The sequence below is a fragment of the Mesocricetus auratus genome, unplaced genomic scaffold (assembly GCF_017639785.1).
Source record: "Mesocricetus auratus isolate SY011 unplaced genomic scaffold, BCM_Maur_2.0 Super-Scaffold_100015, whole genome shotgun sequence".
Lineage (NCBI taxonomy): Eukaryota > Metazoa > Chordata > Mammalia > Rodentia > Cricetidae > Mesocricetus > Mesocricetus auratus.
The window spans coordinates 5,826,999-5,848,901 of NW_024429198.1; positions in this window are offsets into that span (position 1 = coordinate 5,826,999).

Genomic DNA, 21,903 nt, shown 5'->3' on the forward strand with positions numbered 1-21,903 from the left:
ATTTTGATTTTGACTTATCAGGTGAAGAAGCAAGTCTTCAGTAAGTATGTTGGATATCGTTAATTGCTACTAAAAGTCATACAAATCTAGCTGTGGAGGACTTTGTACATATCTCTTGGAAGTAAAGCAGAAATATATAAAATAAATCTTCGAGGAATGGATATTAATAAATGTCTCTTGATTCCTACCACCATTGTGAAACTGAAATTTTACAAGATGTATAAAAATCACTCAAGTTGGTACTTTTAAAGTACTATTTTATCATTTTTATGTGTTCAAGTGTTCCTCTATGCATGTTTACATACCATGTGCATCCTGGTGTTTGCTGAAGCCAGAAGATGGTACCAGATTTCCTGGAACTACAGTTGCAGACTGTTGTAAGCTTCTGTATGGGTGTTGTGATTCAAACCTGGAAAAGCAGCTAGTGCTCTTAGCTAATCTCTGCAGCATCATAAGTTGTTCCTTTTAGTATACAGTTTGGTGTTATGTGAAGATACAGCATACTATAACTTAGGCTTTTGTGAACAGAACTTTATTATATGAATTTTATTTTCCTGTGATATAATTCCTAATGATTTAAATTCTGTCCTTCGGATAAATTTTAAAACTCTCACACAAACACTTATTTCTGTGTTACAAATTACCCTCAATATTAATAGCTTCAGAAGCAAACACATTAATTATCTCACAGCTCCTGTGTGAGGAGTCAAGTATGAATAAGTTGACTTGTCTGCTTCAGGGTCTTTCATGAATCCGTAATAAAAACATGAGCAGGTTTTGTTCTCATTTCAGAACTGGCCCAGGGAAGGATTCATTTTCAAGCTTACTCATGGGGTTGTGGGCCAAATTCATGTCCTCTAAGACCATCAGACTAGGGTCTCAACTTGCAAGTGGCTGAGAACACCCTCCTGTTCTTGCTATCAGTATAAACTCTTGAGAAAAGTCAGGAAATTGTATATTGAGGTTTTAAAAAAAGAAAGAAAAGAGCTGCTTCTATTTTGATTTACAAAATGCTATTGGAACAGCTAATTCACACACTAGAGACAAGATTACAGACTCAAACACGTGAAAATAGGCAAGAATGAAAGTACACACACTAGGTTTCAGTGTAGATGTGTGTGCTTTCTGATAGACCAGATACAAATGAACAAATCTATTATCCTATGCAAATGCACATACCAGACCTTCTTCATCTTGGGTGAGAGCAGCACAGACAATGATCAGCATTTCTTCTGAGTGCTTTCGGCAGATAAGGCTTTCATCATTCATTAAAGTGCTTGATTGATCTGCCAGAGTACAGAATTGTATCTAACAGAAATGTTTCCGGCAGTTCCTTTTTATTGATTCACTCATGGTTGATATCCATGCACTGACATGAGCAGTTAAAGTTGAGGTTAAAAACGGAAATCTAGAAAAAGTCTACAAAAGTAACACTTAAAAACAAACAGGGTGTAGACACCATTGAGCAATGTGTTCCATGTTGTTTTATGACATGATGAGACACAGAGGCTGTCCCTGATGACCCTGTGTCTTCCAGTTGTCGGCCTCCTCCATATGATGTGGCCACTCATGACCCAGGAATAAAGAACTGAACAGCTTGTTCACAGTAAATTTTTACTTTCTCAACTTCTAATCTTCTTCCAAATTTCTTGTTTACAACATTATCCTAACTGATCATTTTCCAAATCGTATGGCCCTTAGTTATCTTTTTCACAGTAACTTCTGAAATCCTATCAATGTTATAGTTTAAAATTATACCTGCGGTTTATGACTTTTAAAAGTATACATTAACTTATTGTTTGGGATTATGTAAAGCAGGCATGATGTTGTTACATGTCCGTAAGCCTACCTAGGAGGCTAAGGGAGGAAGAAGGCAGCAAGCTCAAGGCCTGCCTGGAGAAAATAGTGAGGTCCTGTCTCAAAACAAAGTAGAAGTCCTGGCAATGGAACTCAGTGACAGAATTCTTGCTTAGCATACATGGCGACATAAATTGAATCTCCAGTACAATGGAAAATTTATGGTGTAGATTTCATAAAAATATGGATGATTGATGGGTATTTGTATTAATACATACATTATTTTATATTTTTCCTTCCTTAAAAATATGTAAGTGGTGTCCAAGTCTCTCCTTATGGGATATTGGTTTCCCAGTGCTCTGTTTGAGGCAACTATTTGGCTGATGCAAAATCAGCCTTGGGACTTCTGCTGTAACATGGGTTATCACTTACTACTTTGGAATTTGGAAACTATGGATCTTGATGAACTACAATTGCACAGTGCATATAACTATTGTTATTGGTTTGTCACTTTGAGCAAAGATCAGTTTATAATGAATTGATATTCTTACTGCTGTAATCTTCTTTCAGTGTGATGACAATTAATTTGATAAAAATACTCATCATTATGAACAAAAGCCTTTAATGTTCAATGTTTCCATAATTTCTTTTATTGGGGATTTTATAGACCTCTTTTAGGGTATTTTATAGAAGGGACAATTTGCTACTTAGTGTCTTATAGCAAACTTGTTAGCAAGATACTTGTTAAATCAATATCTTCGTTTCAAACGAAGTTTCTCAGTTGAGTAGGGCTCTTCATTCTGATTATCACAAGGGCAACTAACTGCCCCATGGCCTTGCTCTGAGATGCAATTAATTTCTATTTATTGACACCTAGCAGGTGCTTAGCTCTGTGCTTATGCATAGTAGGAACCATCAGAGCAGGCAGCTTAGATGCCACAGAACAAAAAGGATTTCAACAGGCAAACAATCATTTTATTGGGAGTAGATCATAGTCAGTTGCTAAGTAGGAAAAACAAACAACAAAGAAGCCAGACACCAGACTCTGAGCTGAAACTCTCTCTGTTGACATGCCTCACACCATCATCAAGGGTCAACAAAATGTGAAATTTCAGAACTAAGGAAAATGGACTTCAAGCAACCTCTCAAGAGGAATGTTTCAGTCTCTTTTTTAAACTTCGAAGGAGGCTGTTCCTGAAAAGTCAACTTACACCAGATTGAAAGCAGAGCCCTCCAAAGCCAGCATCTATCCCTTCAGCTTTGAAAAAGGACCACAACTTCTTAAGAGCAGGAAGTTCTAATAGAGCAAATAACTCATAACTGTCTCACACAGCCAGGTCCTTCACAGACACCACCTTAATAATGCACATTGAAACAAAATTTAGGGACTTTCAAATAGGAAAATGGGGAGAAATTTAAAACATGTTATGCTATATTTTCCCAGAGAAAATTCAATTAATATTTAAATAAAAGAACTTTTATTTCCGTTGGCATTCATATTATGTTCTATTCACATTAAGCAACTCAGAATGTTTTTGAAAAATACCCTTACTAAATGCTTAATAATATTTAAGTTATAATTAACTGTTCTATTTATTTGCTAATCTTATTAAAAGTAGGGTCTGTTAACATGTGTTACATTTATACCTCATAGTTTGGGATATATGATCATGTAATTTTTTAAACAACAAAGATTTTTAACAATTATGTATTTAGGAATAAATAATGGGTTTAGCATTTTAAAGACAGATAATTTAGTTTGTTATAATTAATTATCTCATAATAGCTAAGTATCACAGTTGCAATGGAAATGGTTTTGTTCTCATGTGGTTCTAGATATTTAAGTTAGGGAAAATTATTTCCTGGGCGCAAATTGCCTTATTGTTTGATCCACCTAAATGCAAATCTGAGTTGTCACTTTTAGGATTTTATAATGCAGCTTTAGAATGATTGGAGAAAGGTTAGCTGTTTAGTATTGTGATGTTCACATATTAAGAATCCAATAGACTTAGAGATAATGAACAGGAGTGAGCCTCTTCTTTTATGAGGAAACTTTTTCAAATGTTTCAAATGAATTCTTTCCTCAAGATGCCACATAAGTGAGCCTTGAAGTTCAATATCTAGGAGAATCTTTTCTTCTTTCTGTTCCATTTAAGAACAAAGGAAAAAACTACATATATTGGCTTTTGTTGAGAGATCTTGAATTGAGCACTTGTATTTTTAATGTGGTGGCTCTACAGAGAGCTTGTGAATCATCTTGTATATGTAAGTTTTTAGGCATTCTGAACCACGAAAAATAAAGATTATTGGAGTTACTGATGTGTCTCTTGGCTCTTTTAAATGAAAGCATTTTACAGAGAGAATAAAAATGAATTCTTACTGGCTGAGTGGAAAGTTAAGTTATTCTGGCTTGTTTGAAATTTTGGATAAATCTCTAGAAACTCCTTGTCTGTCAAGCAGCCCATTTAAACCAACCATAGACATATAGAGAGACAGAAAGGATAGAACCTTGGTCACAACTACCAGAGCTGAATCCAGGAACTGTATGTACCCACATAGCAAGAATGTGGCACATGGTAACCACAATGAGGTAGATGTTGTGACTCGGTGCTTGCTTCTACAGCCCTTCTTGCTTTGTAAGTTATATTTCCACCATTTTCCTCTGTGCTCAGGTAATGTTATTTCATTCATACAAAACATATACCCTTTGTATAGCACACAGTGTTCCAGGCTTGAGACAGCATCGATGGATTTCACTTGAGTCCAGGATCCTGCAAAAAATGGTGAAGACAAAATAATTACCCCAGACCTTATAAGTGCCAGGGAGACATTTCTGCAAAGGATTGCCCCAACACAGATATCAAGGGCGACCCTTTTCACTTTCTCTCATCAAGGCTAGAGACAGACCCTCCAAAAGTCCATTGTCTGCCTCATGATGATAACAAACATTTATAAAATGTTTCCCCCCTGCTGTCTGCTATGAATAAAATGTGTGTGCAGTAAACAGAAAATTAGAAAATTCCTGTCCTCTGACACGAGCATTCAATGAGGAGTTAGGCAGATAATGAGAAAACCACACACACACACACACACACACACACACACACACTTACACTTTGGTAATTATTTAGGAGAAAAAATTAAATGAAAGAAATTATTCAATGTGGACAGTGTGTTAGCATGTTTGTACTGAGACTAAATAATTTACAAAGAGAAGAAATTGATTTATCTCAGATACGGGATTAGGACATCTAATATCACAGTGCTAGCTAGCAGGATGAGTAGGGCTATCTTCCTTGCTCTCAGGATACTGCCTTGCAGGTAGATGAATCCTCAGGAGAAAAGAGAGAATCACATGGTGGAAGGAAGATGGGATTCTCACTCGCTTCTTTTTAGCTTGTTTTTTCTTTTTCTTTTTTAAAATAAATTTCTATTTAAATTAAAAATAATCTTATTTTAGATACCAATCCCAGTTCCCAGTTCTTCCATACCCCCCACCAATCCCCCCATCCCACTCCCAGGGTGAGGCCTCCCATGAGGGATCATCAACGTCTAACACATCATTTGGGACAGGATCTAGGTCCTCCCCCATGTATCTAGGCTAAGAGAGTATCCCTCCATAGGGAATGGGCTCACAAAGTCCATTCATATACTAGGGATAAATACTAGTTCCACTGCCAGAGGCCCCATAGACTGCCCAGGCCTCCAACTGACACCCATGTTCAGGGGACCTGGTTCAGTTTTAGCTTACTTATAAAGTGGTAAATGCTGCTTTCCAGGCCAGTTTCTAAGATTCTTTCTTTCTTAACCACAGTAAGAAGAAAGTTTTAACATGAATTTTGGAGATGATACAATCAAATCATAGCATACGGGTGTTCGAAGTCTGTATGGAGTTGGGTATCAAGGACTTGTGGAAATGACTATGGAGAAAAGTCTGAGGAAAATGAGCCGGAGAGTTGAGAGAAGATCGTTGTAGAACTTGAGAAGGAATAATGAAGCAAGAATAAGAAGGCTTCTGGGGCACTCACTTGATTCCTTTTGATGGAGGCACGGGATTCAGAAAGTCAGTCTCACTGAGGCCACAATGGCACCTTTTAGAACCCGGGTAAGTAGCACTCATCTGAAGTGAGTCTTATTCTAAAGTGTCCCCTGTCTCTTCTGAAGACAATCAATTCAGTTGAGGTAACTTACTAACAACTGGGAGGTCAAATTATTGAATACAAGCCTAATAGCCTTCAGGGCTGAGGCTTTCGATTTGCAAGGCTCTGGTACATATAACTTAGCTGCAGACAGTAGATTGGAAGAAGAATGGGCGAGGTTCTTGATGGTTTTGTCAGTACAGACTAAATAAAGGTCTTCCTAGCTCAGGGGTGAATGGGGCAAGGAAATGTAACAGGAAGAATTACTGTATCCTGTGTTTTTATTTTTTCCCTAGACAGAGTCTCTTTTAATGAATAGGGATAGTGAAACCTTTAGGTCTCTTTGGGATTCTGAGCCCAGAGAAAAGTTACACCTCATTTACATTGTGAGGAATTCCTGGGAATTTTCAAATGTCTCCAAGTAGCACGTTTTGCCTGTCCCCTATCCCAGGTAGCAGTGACACAGAAAGGATAGAACCATATGTTCAGAGAGGGCTGGGACTTGATCCTGCGATGCCATCCCAACATGATGTGTGGTTAAGAGTGAAGAAGAAGGAGAAATAACAATTCTCTGCTGCAGCTGTGGTGAAGTGAGAAGTAGCTGCGTGGACCACAGTTTGTACATCTTCCCCACTGATTGAGAAAGACTCAGATAGTAACGGCCCGAGCCGAGAAGCAGAGACTGTAGGGATGTACGTGTATATCAACTGAGACTTGGTGGATAGAGACTGTGGAAACAGGTAACAGTGACCTTGTGTCAGAAGCTTCCCTAGCCAATAATGGTAGGACAGTGACCACACCTCAATTGTAGCTTACAAGTCTTCTCCAGGAGGGATGTGGCAACAGGGTAGAAGGAAATCCTTACTCACCTGAGTACACACCAGGGACAGCTGAGACAAATTTTGTTTACCATCTGTTTTCTACTGAGGGGTGAAATATGAACTTGAAGATTTCACTCCTGAGCATGTGGTCTGAAGGACCAAATGTTCTACTACTTTACTATTAGTATGTTTCTTTGCTGCTAAGAAGTTAAACAAGCCCACTGTGTAGCGCTGTTTGTTTCTTTCTGTATTTTCTTCCCCTCTTTCTGGAAGAAGCCCTCTAGTCCTAATGTTTGGTTTTGTAATTTAGGTTGTTCGGAAAGCACCTTTCTGGTACTCTAGGACCTCCCAGTGACAATCCCCTTGGGCATTCCTTCACATTAGGAAGAGGGATCATATGTCATTTAATCCAAATCCCCTGAGGACTGCCAACAACTTCAGGAGATGACACTCCCATAGTATTCACCACAATTGATGCTTTTTTCAGTGGGGAATATGAGATTCCCCTTCAGAATGCATCTACTATTTATTTTTGTACATGTATTTTATATTCACAAACATGACTTTAATCTTTAGCTAATAAATTTAGTAGATAAGGCATAATTTATGCAACTTTTATCTTTGGCTTTAGACAGTATGTTTACACAATTTTGCTATTAAAAATGTAAGGGATGAACGTTTTAGAGTACAACGATTTCATCATATGTTGAGTTGTTGCTTTAGGATACATTCCCGGGAATAGGTCAAAGGGTATGGTCATTGTTCACGCTCTTCATGCTCAGCTAAAAGCTGTTTTCCAGAAATATTGCTGTGATTCACATTCTCATTAGCTGCATGAGAGTAGCTTTTTTCTTTCTTCCTTTCTTTTTTTTCTGCAGTATTGTCATTATTGAGAACCCTTATTCATGAAACGGCAAATTGAAAGACACTAAGATACTGATTTAGCTACAGGAACTGAAATTGTGTGCATTCTAGAAGGAACAATTTGTCATTGTCTTTCTGAAATGAAATTAGAAACACGCACAGAATTTGAATTTGAATTTCAGTTCAAAAACTGTCATAGTAATAAATGTATAGTATGGGCAAAAATGAACATTGAAGAATGTTTTGATATTATAAAATAGTAAAAACTTAAATGTCTAGGAATTGATGATAAATGGCTTAAATACGTATATGTTAACACATTGTAAAGCTGCTAATAACATCATGAAATAATTTTAATATGTAATATTAGTGAGATGTTAAGTAAAAACATACTATGATATCAATATATTTTAAAGTACATGTTCATTGTTTTTCTTAATGTCTAGAAATATATTCCAAAATTTATTTCTGTTTTATTTGTGCTATTGCACTGTATTTTATAGTTTTTAATAATCAACAAAGTTTACATATTATTACATTAAAATTTTCTACCGGATTCTATTTTGCATCTCATTATTTTTGACTATCTATTTATGTGTTGCTCTGCTGCCATTCTTAGAAACGTCTATGAATATTTCAGTTTTCACCCATATGAAAAAAATAAACTTAAAGTCAATTAATGTCTTTAAAAAATTGGTCCCTATTTTCTGGGAACAGATTATATATGCGTATTTTTAATGACACTGAGTAGTAGTGACATAATACTCTGCTACATCTTGTTTCAGCATTATGTGATGTCTTTTCCCTTATGATTTCTTCCTTTCATCCTTTACCTTATTTTAGTTTGTAATGATCTTAGATTTCAAGATTTATTAGTTAATTTGCTTTCTATTTGGTCTTTACACTGTGTTTCCCTTTCTTGTATGTTGATGTTGTCTACAAGACATGTTTCAGGATGTTAGCTGATGATCCTGCAGCTGGATCACAAGAAATATGCCAAATTATAAGTCAGAAAATTCTCAGTAGTTTTATTTCATTCTTATAAAATATTATTTTAAAAGAGGGAACAATAAAATCCTTACTTTGAGTTCCATAATTATTAGTCTAGAATTTTTTCTAAAAAAAATCAATGCAGATAATATCACCATTATAAATGTTGTGTAAATTTCATGTATAACTATTGATGATTATCAACTTCATATGTGATTATGTGAAAATAACACCTTATTTCATTATATTAATAGCCTTTAAATCATTTCACAACTTGAAAAGGAACCTTCAGCCTTTTCATATTTATATTGTTTTATATTTAGAGGAGGCTAAAGACATTATCAACATACATCAGTCTTAACAAACAAGTAGAGATTAGTGAAAATGAAGGAAGACATTTGACACAGTCTGGAGGTATCTTGGGGTGGTGACTCCCATCAGCATTCACTCATTACAGGCCGGAGATATCACTAAACAGGCAGCAGTGAACGCACAGTGATAAAATAAAACACTGCATGGCCTAACATGACTACTAGGATGAAGGCTGAAAAAATTCTATTGTGAATAAAGACAAAAAAAACTCAGCTAACAACCTGAATTTTAATTCACAAACGTTCATGACACAAACTTTCAGTTTATTTAATGGCATAGAGCAAGGCTACCACAAACTTAGTGGCTCCAAACAATGTCTATTTATTATCTCAGGGATTGTGTAGGTCTACAATTCAGCCACAGCTTAGGTGGGGGTTGTCTAAGGCTTTAAATTGTCATCTGTTACTTTGGCTGGGAAAAAATGTGTTAAACTCATGGTGTCAGCATTCAGTTTCTTTCTCTCCAATTCCTTGTTGCTGTTAGTGTCAACCACTTGTCTGGGCACTTAACATGACACAGTTCACAATATGGACACGTCTTCAAAGTCACAAAGAGACCTTCATTACCACCTACTTTTGCATTTTTCTGGAATATGAGCATCGGAATACAAGGTGTCTTCATAGACAAAAAAACATTTCCTTTATTTCTTCTTTCATTTATAGATCTTCAACTGATTGTTACTTGCTGGTCTGTTCTTTCTCCTTCATTTTCTTTTTCTATATTAAAGAATGTTTGCAGTATTTAGAGGTTAGAGTATTGTGGTATGGAAAGTTCATCTTTAGTTCTTCTTGCAGGTGACAGGTAGAGATTCTTACGGATCTTTTCCGTCCCTTTCCCTGATTCTGCCTGGCCAGTCAAACACACACACACACACACACACACAGACAGACACACACACACACACAACCTCATAGTAAGAATGAAATCTTGAAGGATTTCCTGAACTCAATACCATAAGATTAACAACATATAATTGGGAAACATTTGTTTGGTTCACCGTTTCTGGGGCTCAGTTTCTGAGGCTCACAGTTTCTGGGGTTTCAGCCTTTGATCAGAGGGCCCATTGATTTGTGGGGACCGTGGGCCTCTGGCGGAGCAAAGTTGCTTACTTTACAGAGATTGGGATGCCAAAGAAAGGCACATTTTGTTTTGGGGTCAGAACAACCTGTTCTTCACTGCCTGCATAGCAGGACGTTATATTTTGTTATTGTGAATTCAGCCAACACCATGATCGAATGCAATTGCTAATGCTTCCCAATATTTTGTTTATGAAAATTCATTGGAAAATAAAACCTGATAGTATTTTCATACTGAATTATTTCCATATATTTTAGCATTGATAAATGTAGGCTTTTTAAAAAAATCGATAGGTAATTTAGAAATATTAGAATGTTGTACTCCTGGGAGTCCTCTAAGTATATAGCAAGTCATTACCAGTCTTTCTTCCACTCTCACTTTTCAGTCAAGTACAATTATTTCTTTAATTAAATTCCCATGAAATACATTTTATCATATTCTTTCCTCACCCCAACTTATCACCCCATACTCAGCTTCATGATCTTTCTTTCTCTTCGAAAAGGAAAAAAAATCACTGCACCACACCACCACACACAAATGGAATCCATCTATGTTGGTCAACTACTTCTGAGCTTGAGGCCATCCCTAGAGTGTGGTTGATATATCCGTGGTGGGATTTTCGCAAAAAGCTGAAAATAGATCTACTTCAGGATCCAGATATACTACTCTTGGGCACATACCTAAAAGACTCTACACCTTACTACAAAGGTACTTGCTTATTCATGTTCATTGTTGCTCCATTCATTATAGGGAGAAATTGGAAATTCTTAGATGTCTATCAACTGGTAAATGGATAACAAAAATGTGGTTCATTTACACAACAGAATATTATTCAACTTTTTTTTTTTGGTTTTACGAGACAGGGTTTCTCTGTGTTGTTTTGGAGGCTGTCGGTCCAGCCCAGCCTCGAACTCACAGAGATACGCCTGCCACTGCCTCCTGAGTGCTGGGATTAAAGGCGTGCGCCACGACCGCCTGGCTTTATATTATTCAACTTTTAAGAAAACAGAAATTATTAAATTTTAAGGTAAATTGATGGATCTAGAAACAATCAGAAAGACAAATATTGCATGGGTATATGTTTGGTCTTAAATTTAAATATATGCATTTTATTCAGAATATTCAAAAAGGTTAAATCCAACTATTTAAAAAGTAATTTAATTATTTCGAGTTAATCTGAAGCATTGCTATTTCCTTGGATCTTTTAGAAAATGCAAACTTCCTGGCCTCATACACGACTCACTGGCGTTGGTTTTCACTTGCACTTCTAGGCTGAAGTCAACGATGCTGGGTGCAGTGATGATAGAGGCCGAAACATTTTTTTTATGTTGTCTTTGATAAATGGAATGCTGTTTAAACTGCCTATGCAGGCACAACTGTTATAATTGAATCAAGTGTTCCTTCTCTTTGTAATTAACAGAATGCAAGTTCAGTACCTTTGTATGACTTCCAGAAGTAAGGCAGAAGTATCATGCAGTTACCACCTTGCCTATGGGAGCCTGCACTGTTTGGGTTCTTCACTGGAATGTCCTTTGAGAGCCCAACAGTTCTATGTGAAGCTCAAGCCACATGAAGACACCTTGTGCTATTACTCTGGTTGACAGCTCTGCATGTGTCTTCAGTTAACCAGAGCTCCACCCAACATCTGACTACAAAGGCTTTCAGAGATAGCAAGTGAGACCTCCCAAATTTACTTGAATTATAGGTAAAATTAAATGGTTGCTTTAAGATGCTTAACATTGAGATGGTCCTTGTAATAATAGATGTAATGTTGGCTCATAGGAATCACATTGTACAACTCTTGCTCTGAGCTTTCTGTAGTACTGACTATTTCATATTGTTAGCCATATTTGTCTAATCGTAAATCACTTAATGATCTCAACTTGCTAAAATGTCATTTGTCTGATTACACTTTGTTTTCAAAGTTAAATAACACAGCTGAGGTGAGTGGCCGTGAAAATGAATTTAGGCAGTATTGTTATTGTTGGCAGGACTGTACATGTGAAATGAAAGACAATAGCTTCAGGTGTCTGAACCCATGAGAAGCTGACTGGAAAAGATTATCTGAGTCAAACGAAGAGTGATGAAATGAGAGAATAAGAAAATTGTTGACTATTTCTGTAGAAGTCATTTCTGATTTTAGCATTGCTCCACAATTTGTTTCAGGGCAATAATTTTTCCTTGGAATCATAACAAAAATTCATATTTTTATTAGAGTAGCTAGACTCTTCTAGGCTACTAAACTTTTGGTATTTACCCAGGGGTAGCTTTATTACCATTGTGAATGTCTGTGAATATTTAGGTTACAAAGAAAATTTTGTATTAAAATATTAATTCAAGGGTGAATCCAAATATACCTTTAAAAGAAAGGTTACAGGAACTCAGTTTTAAGGAAGCAAGTAGTCTTCTTACATATGAACAATTATCTTGATAATGTATCGACCAGATGGCTACTATTCCCGAGGATATATGATGTGTCGTTGCCTCAAAATTTGTGTGTTTCAAATTGTTGTTGAATAATTTTGATTTTGCAACTACAGATGTTCATTACTATCAATTTTATTGTTTAATTTCTTTTTATCTTTTATACATGTATATAAGATCACAAAAGGCTAAGCTACAAAACTTTGTTGATTAGATTTTTTGTTTAACAAATAGTATTGTGACACTTTCAATAGATACTCTGAGACTGATCCAGTGTTGAATAATGAGAAGATGTATACATTTATCTTTGACTCTAACTTGGTATCAATAGTCTGCAAACAGCCAGACAGTGATGGTGCACACTTTTAATCCCAGCACTCATGAGGCAGAGGCAGGAGGATCTCTGTGATTTCGAGACCAGCCTGGTCTGCAAGAATTAGTTCCAGGACAGCCTGCAAAGGCACAGAGAAACCCTGTGTCGAAAAAAAAAGTTTGCAAACAGGACCATATCTCTGTCTAAATTCCATCAGGGAGATATAAAGGACTGCAGCATTTTTAGCCTGTTACATAATTTAACATAAACTTTCTTGTAGTTTGGAATATCCATATCATTTTCTCAGTACTATGGACTTATTATTCTGTTTGCCTACTTTCTCATTATTATTAACACATTTGAAAAGATTTTATAATTTTGAAAGCAAAAATAATAATGAGAATAAAAATAAAACCAGAAAAATAGATCAGAGTTCACACACAGATAAGGAACTGTGAAAACTTAATATAGCCAATTTGTTTTAGTCATCTTTTCCAATGGAAATATTTTTACTCTGGTGCAGAATCTTATAGCACATAGCCTTGAGGTTTTTTTTCACTGAATTAATGGAAACAATCAGAAGAGAATCTCCTTGTTTCCTCTTGGTGCATTGTGTCCACCTATAGTCTGCCTTCCTTTGTACTGCCGAAGCTGATCCCAGGCCTTTGTCATTTAAGAGCAATTACTCCATTTGTGAACTGAACTGAATTCCATACAATCCTTTCATGTAGCAAAGGACTTTGGTCCTGCTCCTTTAATTGACTCCCACCACTGGCTCAGGCAAATGTTGTGTAATCATGCTCATTAAAACACAAAAATGAGAAAGAGGGCAATACACACACACACACACACACACACACACACACACACACACACACTCCACACTCACACAATCATTGTTTCAATCTTTTACTCCACCCCTTTATTCCATATCCACATTAGATTTCTTTTTTTATTTAATTTAATTTTTATTTTTTTCATTTTTACATTTAAATTTATTAGAAACAAGGTTGCTTCACAAGTCAGTTCCAGGTCCCTCTCCCTTTCCCTCCCCTCCTCCCGTGCCCTCCCCCCAACCCCCCATTATCCCCTCATTTCCCCAGGGAGCATGAGGCCCTCCATGGGGGTGTCCATAGTCCGTCATTTCATATAGGGCAGGGCCTAGACCCTTCCCCAAGAGTTTAGGGTGAGAGTGCACCTCACATTGTTGGATGGGAGTCCAAAGTCCGTGTGTATACTCGGGATGGGTACTGATCTGCTGCCCAAGGCTCAATAGATTCCCTAGGCCTCCTCACTGACACTCCCATTCATTTGCATTTTAATGTTGGAATCTTGCTGGTGTGGAGTCTCTAGAATCTGGTGGTGTCATATTTGTTGAGTATTTATTTTTGTATTGTCTCTTCCCCATCTCTTCTTCTAGTGGGTGCAGAAAGAGACCCTTACTGGTCTTGTGGTTAGGGGACCAGAGTTCCCTTCTGAAGGGTGCTAGCAAGTCCAATAATCTGGTAGTTCTATTCCTCGTCCTTGTTCTGGTCCCGTGGGTGGAGAAGAAGACCAGGAATCTGGGGTGCTTAGCCTCCCACCTGGTCCCCTGGTCCCTTTGCTTGATCTGCTGGTTTCCTGGTCTTGTTGGTGGGAGAAAAGACCTGGAATCTGGGGTGCTTGGCTCCTGCCAGGATTGGAAGCTCTATTCAGTTCCCAGGCAATCCCCAGGCACTGGGACACAGGCCCAGATGCAGGGCCTGTTTTACCTGGTCCCGCCAGAATAGCTGGTCCCCTGGTCTCCCTGGATCTGCTGTTTTCCTGGTATCCAGAAATCCCAGGAGGACCCAGGACTGAGTGACCAGGAGCCTACTTAGAGAGCCCCACATTAGATTTTTAAAGTAAATTTATTTATTTTATATCCTGACCACAGTTTCCCCCTCCCCTTCCTTCCCCTCCCCCTCCCCTCCCTTCTCTTGACCTCTCTTCTTCTCTCCTCTCCTCTCAGTCCCTTTCCTCACCCACTCTTTTCCCACCCCCAATCCACATTGACTTTATATCTGTTAAAGCAGAAGTCATTGAAAATGCTATCCAGAATGTTGTGTTGAGATTTGAGGGGATAAGTAACTGAAGCCTGCTTTACTATTCCAGTTGAGGTGCTGTCTTAATTAGGATTTCTAGTGCTGTAATGAAACACCATGACCAAAAGCAAGTTGGGGAGGAAAGGGTTTATTTGGCTTATACTTCCATATCACTGTTCAGCATTGAAAGAAATCAGGGCAGAAACTCTTATCAGGGCAGGGGACTGGAGGCAGGAGCTGATGTAGAGGCCATGGAGGCGTGCTGCATACTTACTTGCTCATCATGGCTTGCTAAGTCTGCTTTCTAATGTGCTGGGCCTTCTCACATCAATCACTCATTAAGAAAACATCCTACAGGTCAGCCTATATCTAGATCTTATTGATACATTTTCTCAATTAAGGCTCCCTCCTCTCCAGGGACTGTAGCATGCATCAAGTTGACATAAAACTAGCCAGCACAGTTGCTATTGAGAGAAAAAAAGGTAGTCGAGGAAATAGGAATCATTAAACAGAGGCGTAGGTAAGGGCAGCTTGACTGTTCTAGATACCAGCTTCTTTTTAAAAAAAGTATTTATTTTGATATCTTATTTTATTTGTATGCATGTGGAGTGTGGCTGAGTAAGTGTACATGAATTCCCTGTGTGATGGTGCCCACAGAGGCCAAAAAAGATTGTTGACTTTCCTGAATTGGAATTACAAGCAGTTCTGAGTATTCCACTATGGGTGTTAGAACCAAGCTCTGATCCTCTGCAAGACCAGCAACTGCTCTTGACCACTAAACCATCTCTCTAACTGCTAGACTGGAGTCACTTAAACTGTGATTTCTAACTCCATATAGAATCACACTAGTGAATGTGGGGTAGACACAAAAATTGGCAACGATACATGGCAACTGAACACGCAATAACCTGAAAATTAATTCAAAATCCACTGTGGAATCAGTGATAGATATTTCTGCCCAGTGCAAGCTTCCTGGTGTGGCTTCACTGCAGCCTTGTTCCTGAACACATAAATATGTAATTTCCATGGTGAATAATGCTTGAAACATCTTGACTTATATTGGAAACTGCTACTACATGTTGTGCATGACAGTGTTGTTACTGCAAACACAAAGATAAAGAGGCATAATGACTTAGTTATGGAAAACAAAGTCTAATTATTATCCTTTGGCATGTATCATGTGAGTATACCTTTGAGTTATATTGTATAATGTTTAATTTTAAAAGTTGCCATCTGAGCTGCTTTATTTGAGTTTCATAAAATATCATTAAATTTATTTTGTGTAGAAATTAGAACAGAAATATCAACATTTTCTAAAGTGATCCTAAATATATATATGTATATATATCTTCCATTTTATAGTATGTCTTTACACAAAGTGTCTTTCTCAGAATGGTTCTTATTTTATGTGTGTAGGTGCTTTGCCTGTATGTATGTTGTGTACCACACACATGCAATGCCTCTGGAGGCCAGAATAGGGAGTCAGATGCCCTGGAACTGGAGTTACAGATGGTGTGAACCACTATCTGGATGCTGAGAATGATCCTTCATGTTAGTGCTCAGGAAGAGCACCCAATGTTCTTAAGCACTGAGCCATCTCTCCAGCTCCAGGTCTTACCTCTGAATCCTTTCCCACAACAGCAGGTATTTAGAGCTTATATGACAACACCCTCTTCTACCTTATTGCTCTTAGCTCGGGCCTAGTGCTGATTTTCTCCTGAAATATGTTTCAGTTGCCTAGGAAACATTTCCTGCTACATTCCTTTGGCCCAGGGAATAAATCGCATCCTGAAAACACAGTACTGAAGGTAAAAACATTTTTTCTGCTGGGAGTTGAGCTCTGTGGAAGGCAAATAGATTACAAGAAGCATAACACAAATATGCTATAGTCACTAATGACCGAAGAAAACAGAAAAAAATAACTCAAATATTTCTCATGTTTTCTTCATAGCAAAGACTCAGAATCAGTGTAGAAAGTAGTGAAATAAGTATATTCAAAATGTGTGTTTTATTTCCTGATAGTTATCATATATTAAAACACTTCTTGAGGTCTAGTGTCAAATGCCTTTGATTAGCAAGAACATAAAACTCCATATTCTACAGAACAAGAATGGTGCATTTTATTTCTACTTTTCTTAAAACAAATATGTATTAAACATCTTGGATCACCCAAAGGCCCATTCTGCTTTTGGAATTATATTGCTTTTTGGTATTATATTTTTTGTTTCTTTGATATCTTTTTATGGCTACAACTCCTGTATTGAAATGTTCTATTGCTATGAAGAGACCACATAACCAACTATTATGAAAGAAAACATATAATTGGTGGATTGCTTACAATTTTAGAGGGTTAATCCATGATCATCATGGTGGAAAGCAGGGAAAGCAGACAGGCATGGCATGGGAATAGTATTTGAAAGCTTTACGTCTATAGGCAACAAGTAAAGAGATAAAGAGATGGGGAGAGACAGAGGAGAAAGATGGAGAGAGAGAGAGAGAGAGAGAGAGAGAGAGAGAGAGAGAGAGAGAGAGAGAGAGAGAGAGAGAGAGAGAGAGAGACTGGGTCTATCATAGGCTTTTGAAACCAAACAAATACCTGTCAACACCTCCTAGAACAACGCCACTCCTCCAATAAGGCCACACCTCCTAATCCTTCTTAAACTATTTTCCTAAACAGGGACCAAGGATTTAAATATATGAGTCTATGGGGGAATTCTCATTCAAACCACCACATCAAACTTCTGGATTCTTCTTATTATTTGTGTGTCAATATGCAGTCTACAATGCCAACAACATATCTCTAAAGTTTGCCATAGCTTCCTTATACTCTAGTAGTTTATGTTCTACTTTCTAAAATGAGAAAGGAAAAGAATGAACACTACCAAGTTTTAATTGACCTTTCAAGTTTGATTTATTACTCAGCTATCATGGTATCTTCTCCCACAGGAGTGGTTAAATTAACCAAATGCCAGAGAACCCCGGTTTAAGACCTGGAAGACTATATGCAGAAGTGGTACAGTGTGCTTTGTCAACAAACACTAAGTTTTGTCTTCGTGGCTGTCAATTTACTTTTTCAATTTACTTTTCTTACAATGAGAACCGAACAATGGGGGGTCTGGAGTAGAGTTGGAATATATGGTGGAATAAGTCAAAAGAAATGAGAGGAAAAAACTACCCCATGTTATCACTCAAGTTCTTAATATCTTCACAAATCAAAACAGGCCATAATTTTCTTGCTCCTGGTGATATCACAGATGCCCAGGAAAATTTATTTCACTCAAGTGTGTTCATCATAGACTGAGTTGCTTTGGTTTTTATACTTTTGTCTGACCTTCTGGGTTCAGGACAAGTTCTTAAGTCTCACAGCACTATTTCCTAGCATTGTGCTTAAAACAACAACAGCAAAAATGAAGCTTCCTTTGTCAACTTTAATTATGTGTCACTGTGCAGTAAAAGTCATGAATTGTGGCATTGTTATTTTGTAGAGTCATCTCTCTCAAAGAATTAATGCTCTCCCATTAAAGTTTTAAAAATTGTTTTAGAGACTTGGGATATTGGAACTGAGTGAGAATTGAAAAGCTGGAAAACACTTGTTCTCTGGAGTTATAAAAACCTTATATAGTCATTAAAATAATTTAATGGGTTCTGATTCCACTTCCTATGCTTTCTGATTCAGGGTGGTAAAGCCAACACAACATAGGAATAGTAACAGTGAGGTGAAGAGATCATATCCATTAGTGATGATTTCCCTCATATCTGCTCCATTCCAGATGCACAGCATGAAATCTAGGCAGAATTATATGTGTGATACAGTCCCTTAAAATAAGATAGGAATGAGTAAGGGGGCATTCTGAGATGAATGAGACCTATATAGAGTATCTTAGGATGAGTTCATAAAATAAGATCCCAAGACTTAAGTTTTTGTGGAAAGTGTTTATAGGGTATGATATTCATTGGCAAAGAAGAATGAGAGAAGATTGGGTGGGGAAAAACAGCTGTGGTTTCAGTTAGACAGTGGCTTCTGCCTGGTCCCTTAGGAAAACTATATCTTGGACTTAGTCCCATCATGGAACATTTGACATGTTAGTCATTGATCATCAGTTGCTTCCCTTTCCCTTACCAAAGAACAATGAGTACTGTCTTTTAGACAAGGGGGTACAATTTGGATAATCACAATTATTATAGCATCTTGGGGACATGTATTGTGGTCCAGAAAATAGTATCAGGTCACAGCATCAATAACAAAATCCCTTGTTGATATTGTTTTTTAGCCTACCATGACTCTAAGGATGCTGTTAAAACATAAGGAAAGGTCAAACAAATTACATATGAATGCATTTTGAGCTACACTACCCAATGTACTCCACTGATTGTTAAGTTAAATTGGATATGCTATCAAGATTCAAAAATTATATTCCCCTTTAAAAATAATTTAATTAAAATAAAATTATTCCATCTTCACCTCTCTCTCTTCCCTTACTAAGGATAATAGTAATTAATCCTAATTAATCACATTGTTTAAAGTGGCAGACTGTAAGAAGTGTGACTTTCCAAAGGCATAATCAGGAAGAGTAAAGCATGATTCATGCAAAGAGAAGCCCCACAGAGCAAATGAGGAAACAGCTGTTTTAACCCAGAATGGCCACCAGTTTCCCTAAATGCTTTGTGATTAATCACCCAAATTAAGGAGGTACTTCTGATTTCAAAGTGCTGCATTTGAATCAATCTCAGAGATAATGTAAGGAACTCAGTCAACACATATCACTGTGGTGATGACTTCTCTATTGTCTTTCACCTTTCAGAGATGCCTCTATCTTCTCTGACCCCATGATTCCCTATACCCGCTACAGCATTTATAATGATTTGTTTCTCTTTCTTCGTTCAACTGGTCTTAGTTTTCTAAATCTACGTATTGATATATGACGTAATACAATAGCTATGCAGTATGTATTTTTGGAAAGACAGAACAATCCGGACTCCTGACTTAAGCCACTGAACTTGAAGTAACTTGTTCTAGCAATTACTGCTGAAATAGGAAATTGTTCAGTGGCTTTCTCTGGAGAGAATTTGTTTACTTGCAATATTGAGCATCTAGAGACACCTGCATGGTTTGTATTGTTTGCTCTTCAGTCCTTGTCAAACCTAACAGTGCAACATCCCCCAATATCTTCCTCTGTTCCTCCTCACATTTGCTTTCAGAGATTCTTCTTGGGCTCCCACTTTCCCTTCATCATATGAGAAAGCCTCCATAATTTCATTCTTCTCACCTGAATAATCTAGAAAAACCTCCCCATCTCCATGGGGGTGATACTTTACCTGGGGAGGAAAAAAGATGAGTGATGGAGAAGGAGAGTGTGAAAAGGAGAAGGAGAGTGTGAAAGGACAGGTAAATTACTTGAAGAGGTTTTGAAAAAGTGACAGGAAAACATTATTTTAGAAGCTTAGTTATACATACCTCTCTCCATGGGCCTGTCTCTCTCTTTCTGTCTCTCTCTCTCTCTCTCTCACACACACACACACACACACACACACACACACACACACACCACTCATGGAATTACAATCCTCCCCAAAAGTCATACATTATCTAACAAGAAACCAAGTGTTGGGCAAAGGAAATCTTTCTGCCAGGCGTTGGTAGGGGGTTGTCTTGGGAAAAGCCACTGTCCTTGGTTGCATCCCAGAACTTGATGCTAAGAACCTATTACAGAAGACACTACATACATTGAACAGAAGATTTGGAGGAATTGAATGGAAATTTACTTGGAAGCCTGTTTCCTAAGTATTTCTCATGATACTTTCATGACCCATACAGATGATCTTTGATAACCTCCTCATCTCAAAATTCAAAATCACATACATAATACCTTATTTTTATCTGCATAAGGGCATACACTCTTTATAGGTTCCAAGATCTAGGACCTGATGTCTTTGGGAGTTTCATCCTACTCTAATTATGAGACTGGCAAGATTATAATACATTGTATAAGAGTAATAGTCATGAAAGACATTCAATCCTATTTCACATGGTCAATAGTAAGTCATTCAGACTCAGGACTGAATTACTGCTGTGTCGTATGTGACTTGGAGCAGATGATTTAATTGCTCCTGACCTAATCTGCAAAATGCAGTTGATTCATGGACCCCCACAAACTTCAAGTGAGGGGTAAGTGAGTCAAAACAGGAAAGCATTTAGGAAAACAATTTGTACTTAATTAGTTCCCATTATTATCTACTGATTAAAACTCATAAGAATAGAAGGGGCAGAACAGGACTCTGACATGTCTGGTATTATCCTCTTTCCTATTACATTAAAAATTAATTCCTTTTAAAGTACAGCAAAAGGTAGAAATTTGCTGAGAATTTGTATTTTGACCATAGGGCATCTAAATAATCTCCATAAACTAAAGGAGTCAATATACTAAGGGCAAGAATTTCAAGCAGCAGAAATTCTGAATAGGAACAGAGGGGAACTTTGTTCTGAATAGTTTCACTTGCAGCCATAGAAATAGAGAATTGATTTCTAAGAAAAAACACAAAAGCAAATACCAGAAGTGCTTTTAAATTGATATTAAATAAATTTAATGGCTTAAAAGATGACTAAAGGAAAAGGGTTGATTTTTGGAGTCAAATGGGTATAATTGCTAATCTAAGTAATCCTTTTCAATGTCCACAGTTACATTCTTGTACGATAGGAAATACTGTTATGATAGCAAAGGATCCTGTAGAATTCTGTTGCTTCTACAAAGAACAGCTGATCATCAAAGGGCATCCTCCCAGCAAGCAGGATACGGGGTTTTATTTTGCTGAAGGTGATTTCTTGTCTATTGCTTGAGAATTGAGATTGAAGAAAATTCCTAGGGGAAGATATTAATTAGTTCCAATCTGTTTGCATCTACTGTAAGCTTAATTAAACAGAAGGGGGATGTAGGCAAAAACTTGGAGAACATAAGATAAGCAAATTTTGTAGGAAGAAGAGTCAAGAATTATATAAAACAGATACTCAAAATGAGGAAGTCTGCTAAAATTTCTTCTCAACAGTT